Raw genomic sequence first — 6,579 nt, 5'->3', positions numbered from 1 at the left:
TAGAACTACCATATGACCCAGCAATCCCACTACTGGTCATATAGCCTGAGAAAACCATAATTCAGAAACAGTCATGTACCAAAATGTTCATTGCAGCTCTATTTACAATAGCCCATAGATGGAAACAACATAAGTGCCCATCATCAGATGAATGGATAAGGAAGATGTGGCACATATATACAATGGAATATTACTCAGCCATAAAAAGAAAAGAAGTTGAGATATTTGTAGTGAGGTGGATGGACCTAGAGTCTGTCATACAGAGTGAACTAAGTCAGAAAGAGAAAGACGAATACCGTGTGCTAACACATATATATGGAAAATAAGAAAAAAAATGTCATGAAGAACCTAGGGGTAAGAGAGGAATAAAGAGACAGACCTACTAGAGAATGGACTTGAGGATATGCGGAGGGGGAAGTGTAAGCTGTGACAAAGCGAGAGAGAGGCATGGGCATATATACACTACCAAACGTAAGGTAGATAGCTAGTGGGAAGCAGCCGCATAGCAGAGGGAGATCAGATCAGTGCTTTGTGTCCGCCTGGAGGGGTGGGTTAGGGAGGGTTGGAGGTAGGGAGACCCAAGAGGGAAGAGATATGGGAATATATGTATATGTATAACTGAATCACTTTGTTTTGAAGCAGAATCTAACACACCATTTTAAAGCAAGTATACTCCAATAAAGATGTTTTATATATATAGCAGAGGAAGGAACACTCCCAAACTCATTCTATGTAACCACCATCACCCTGATACCAAAACCAGACAAACATGTAACAAAGAAAGAAAACTACAGGCCAATATGTCTGATGAACATAGATGCAAAAATCATCAACAAAATACTAGCAAGCAGAATCCAACAGCACATTAAAAGGATCATACACCATGATCAATTTGGGTTTACCCCAGGAATGCAAGGATTCTTCAATATATGCAAATCAATCAATGTGATACACCCTATTAACAAATTAAAGGAGGAAAACCATAAGATCATCCCAATAGATGCAGAGAAAGCTTTTCACAAAATTCAACACCCACTTATGATCAAAACCCTGCAGAAGGCAGGCATAGAGGGAACTTTCCTCAACATAATAAAGACCATATATGACAAACCCACAGCCAACATCATCCTCAATGGTGAAAAACTGAAACCATTTCCACTAAGATCAAGAATAAGACAAGGTTGCCCACTCTCACCACTATTCTTCAACATAGTTTTGGAAGTTTTAGCCACAGCAATCAGAGAAGAGAAAGAAATAATAGGATCCAAATAGGAAAAGAAGAAGTAAAGCTATCACTGTTTGCAGATGACATGATACTATACATGTAGAATCCTAAAGATGCAACCAGAAAACTGCTAGAGCTAATCAATGAATTTGGCAAAGTAGAAAGATACAAAATTAATTCACAGAAATTTCTTGCATTCCTATACACTAATGATGAAATTTCTGAGAGTGAAACTAATAAAACACTCCCATTAACCATTGTAACAAAAAGAATAAAGTATCTAAGAATAAGACATTGATGAAAGAAATTAAAGATGATACAAATAGATGGAGAGATATACCATGTTCTTGGATTAGAAGATTCAACCTTGTGAAAATGACTGTACTACTGAAAGCAATCTACAGTTTCAATACAATCCCTATCAAACTACCACCGGCATTTTTCACAGAAATAGAACAAAAAAATTCACAATTTATATGGAAACACATAAGACCCCGAATAGCCAAAGCAATCTTGAGAAAGAAAAATGGAGCTAGGAGAATCAGGCTCCCTGACTTCAGACTATACTACTAAGCTACAGTAATCAAGACAGTATGGTACTCGCACAAAAACAGAAATATAGCTCAATGGAACAGGATAGAAAGCCCAGAGAAATACCCATGCACATATGGTCACCTTATCTTTGATAAAGGAGGCAAGAATATACAGTGGAGAAAAGAGCCTCTTCAATAAGTGGTGCTGGGAAAACTGGACAGGTACCTGTAAAAGTATAAGATTAGATCACTCCCTAACACCATACACAAAAATAAACTCAAATTGGATTAAAGACCTAAATGTAAGTCCAGGCACCATCAAACTCTTAGAGGAAAACAAAAACAGAACATTCTATGACATAAATCACAGCAAGATCCTTTTTGACCCACTTCCTAGAGAAATGGAAATAAAAACAAAAATAAACAAATGGAACCTAAGGAAACTTGAAAGCTTTTGCACAGCAAAGGAAACCATAAACAAGATGAAAAGACAACCCTTAGAATGGGAGAAAATATTTACAAATTAAGCAACGGACAAAGGATTAATCTATAAAACATACAAGCAGCTCATGAAGCTCAATATCAAAAAAACAAACAACCCAATCCAAAAATGGGCAGAAGACCTAAATAGACATTTCTCCAAAGAAGATATACCGATTGCTAACAAACAAATGAACGAATGCTCAACATCATTAATCATTAGAGAAATGCAAATCAAAACTACAATGAGACTTCATCTCACACAAGTCAGAATGGCCATCATCAAAATATCTAGAAACAATAAATGCTGGAGAGGGTGTGGAGAAAAGGGAACCCTCTTTCACTGCTGGTGGGAATGTGAATTGGTACAGCCACTATGGAGAACAGTATGGGGGTTCCTTAAAAATCTAAAAATAGAACTACCATATGACCCAGCAATCCCACTATTGGGCATATACCCTTAGAAAACCATAATTCAAAAATAGTCATGTACCAAAATATTCATTACAGCTCTATTTACAATAGCCAGGACATGGAAGCAACCTATGTGTCCATCAACAGATTAAAGGATAAAGAAGTTATGGCACATATATTCAATGGAATATTACTCAGCCATAAAAAGGAACAAAACTGAGTTATTTGTAGTGAGGTGGATTGACCTAGAGACTGTCATACAGAGTGAAGTAAGTCAGAAAGAGAAAAACAAATACAGTATGCTAACACATATATATGAAATCTAAAAAAAAAAAAGAAGATAAATGGTCAGAAGAATCTAGGGGCAAGATATGAATAAAGATACAGACCTACTAGAGAAAGGACTTGAGGATACGGGGAGGGGGAAGGGTAAGCTGGGATAAAGTGAGAGAGTGGCATGGACATATATACACTGCAAAATATAAAATAGATAGCTAGTGGGAAACAGCTGGATAGAAGAGGGAGATCAGCTCAGTGCTTTGTGATCATCTAGAGGGGTGGGATAGGGAGGGTGGGAGGGAGGGAGATGCAGGAGCGAAGAGACATGGGGACATATGTATATGTATAACTGATTCACTTTGTTGTAAAGCAGAAACTAATACACCATTGTAAGGCAATTATACGCTAGTAAAGATGTTAAAGAAAAAAAGGAATACTTATATTAGAATAAAGTATTAGTTGTTTATCTGAACTACCAAAAAAAAATTAGGATCCTCTTTCCTTTTCCATTCACCCCACAGCAATGACTACCTAGTAAGTCCAAACAAAAGGACAATTGTGATAAAAGGAGACTCTTAATCATCTTATTTATGACAGATGTCTCCATTTAACACAAACTAGACCCAGGCTGACCATTACATGCCAGCTCATTTCTGTTTTAGGAAATATAGAATCTGTGTGTGTGTGTTCATGTTTACAAAATATATCATTTATACAAACGATTTTACATAATGATTTATATGTTTCAAAAAAAAAGTACAGTGAACATCCATGTGGCCAGTACCAATGTAGTTTAACACCATATTATTATTATTTAACAAAGGTTGCTTTTAAACCATCTTTCACAAAGAAGTCATTAATGAGAGCAGAGTTCCAGATGAAAAAAACGATCACGTTGCTGACACTCTGTGCATCTACAGAGTACTTAATCAGGACTGGAAATCAGTAACTCAGCAGCAATAAGCATCCATTCATCAACACGTATATAAGGAATGAGTGTTAAAAGTCTTGTATCATGTCCAGTATTGGGCTTTCCAGGGTGGTTAAGACATTCAGAAACCCATACTTGTGGCATCCATGGGTAGAATTTATGTAATAATGTGCTCTTGCAGAAACCAGTCAAGTCTTTTGCTTTCTCCAAGATTTTTTATTAACCTCAGTCAAATAATATTCTGTTAGGATTGAGCATGCATAGATAATATAAACATACATCTTTGAAACAATGAAATTTCACTTCACCTCTCTCCTTGCCAAGGTGTTTGAACAAGCAAAGAATATATTTTATAACTTTAATTTCATTGGGGAGGTAGTGAAATAATTGGGTTCATAGAATTGTTCTGCCCTGAAAAAACTTCAACCTTATTTGACATTAAGGATAACAAAATTGAAGCAACAAATAGAAACCCCGCTACATTGACTTTGCTCTAGTAACAACTATAATAAATCACCAGAAAATTAAACACTTCCTTCATAAGGACATAGCAGTATAGAATGCACTAGGAAAAAAGCTTTTTTTTTTTTTCTTCCAAATAGTATTTAGCAGTAGAATCATTTCACCAAGTGAAAATGAAAATAGAAGTCGAGTTTTTAAGACAAAATCATGGTTGCTCATTTGAGGTGGAAAAATGAATCAGGAACCTCAGTAGGTCATCCAACATTTCTATAGCCTGGAATGTTGTATCTCAGGGAAACCTCTAGGGCTAACTTTTGTTAAAATGTCTGTATTAGATCACTGACAATTCCATTTGTGTTTAACTGTAGCTATAGGAAAACTTGCCTTTATTTAACCACGTCAAGCTCTGTAACTTCTTATGCATCATTTACATCCAGTTTTTTGCTATGTTATGTCTTCACTCTGAATTACATGGATTTCTAATGAATTTCTAAGGGAACAAACAAGTTTCTGGATTAGACACAGTATTTAGGAGAGGTTGTCTGGTATTATGAAATCACATCATAGAGACAGCTACATCTTCTGCCTTCATGTAACACTAACTGGAAATTAGACAACAAGAGAACAACGTGAGGAATCAAATGTGATTTGAAGAAACAAAAATGTTGAGAAGAGCAGCCACATAACACAGGGAGATCAGCTCAGTGCTTTGTGGCCACCTAGAGGAGTGGGATAGGGAGGGTGGGAGGGAGACACAAAAGGGCAGAGATATGGGGATATATGCATATATATAGCTGATCCACTTTGTTATACAGAAGAAACTAACACACAATTGTAAAGCAATTATACTGCAATAAGATGTTAAAAAAAAGAGTTACTTAATAAAAGGAGAATACAATTGTAATTTAATGTTTGCAGTCTTGTCCTTCAGCTTTCTCTAACACTTAGAAATGGAGGAGGTCTCTTCATTAATTTGTCTCCAGTCTGGTTGCCTCCCGCAAGGGGGTTGGGGAGAAGCAACTTCTGACAAGTTAGAGGTAAGAGGCTCCTTCCCCAGATCCAACTCACTGAGACACGAATGAGACACTCAGTTCCCCAGCCACCAACTTCTGGATGCAACAGCGCACTGTGCATAAGGAGCAGAGAACATTTCCCTTAATCACTCCTTATCAAACTGAAGCCCAGTTTATTGGCAGGTCTATCAGGGGTGATTTGGTAACCTGTCTCCCCTCTTAGAATAGTGAGTGGACATCAAACCACACTGTGTACTTTATAGGAACCGAATGTGGCAGCAACTACACTAACGGGGTAAATTTCCAAACGTGACTCTAAGCCTTCCAGTTAAGAGAGCATAGGTGTTATTTCTCTCCAGCTTAAGGAAGAGATATCCCAATCGTACTCTATAAAGTGTGTCAACTTGAGGTCCACACCTTGTTCCTTAATTCTGGTTCTTATTGGGAAAACCCCGATAATTACCTCCCAAAGAGAAGGGAGCATAAGAACATGGATGGATATATACGCACTCTTCATCATGGAAGAAACTTTTTAAAATCTCATCTTATTGTGGAATGACTACTTCATCATTTATTTATTTATTTATTTTTATTTAACATGCTGACAGCCAGCGAGATCCCATCCATTTCTTCAAAAGTCTGCTGTGCGCGAGTTTCACGTCCTCGCCGCCGCCTGGGCTAGAACTTCTCCGGAAAAGCCTCCATTTCGTCCTTGATCCTGTTTTCTACCAGTGACGCGAAGCTGCTTGTCGGTGTTTGGAAGGCTATAGCTGACAAACACCTGCTTGCTGGTCTTCCTGGCTAAGCGCTGGGTGAGGCCGGTGGACGTCGTGTCAGACGTGCCTCCGAGGAGGGCTGTGGACACGGGGATGGGGTCGTAGCGGGTGCACATGACCATGGCAAGGTTGCGCAGGTGTGGCGTGTTACCCATCCACAGGAAGGGCGAGTGCGTCAGCAGCAGCATCTTTAGATGGTGAGTCTCTATGTCAAAAGGTATGTGTGTGAATCCTGTCACGGTGCCCACTCTTCACATTTCTCTGTGGGCATGCACAGTGTTTCCTACGGTGTCTTATGACAGAATTTGTGACAGTGGGAGCAGTGGCAGCAAGAGTGCAAGGATCAGCATACGACTGTCAGTGCTAAGGGAGCCAGCAGTATGGAATCCAGTGTTAGAGCAGAAACGTCTGGCATGAAATGTCAACCAGTTATCAGAGTAGGCGGACCATAAAGCAAAAGTTTCCT

General features: G+C 38.4%; 1 pseudogene; it reads right to left on the bottom strand.

Annotated features, from left to right (window-relative positions):
- Positions 1 to 6,015: 6,015 nt before the first annotated feature.
- LOC101277795 (proteasome assembly chaperone 4-like) lies at positions 6,016 to 6,301 on the bottom strand (annotated as a pseudogene).
- Positions 6,302 to 6,579: the final 278 nt, after the last annotated feature.

The sequence above is a fragment of the Orcinus orca genome, chromosome 15 (assembly GCF_937001465.1).
Source record: "Orcinus orca chromosome 15, mOrcOrc1.1, whole genome shotgun sequence".
In the NCBI taxonomy this organism is placed as follows: domain Eukaryota; kingdom Metazoa; phylum Chordata; class Mammalia; order Artiodactyla; family Delphinidae; genus Orcinus; species Orcinus orca.
This window is presented reverse-complemented; position numbering and strand designations above follow the sequence as displayed.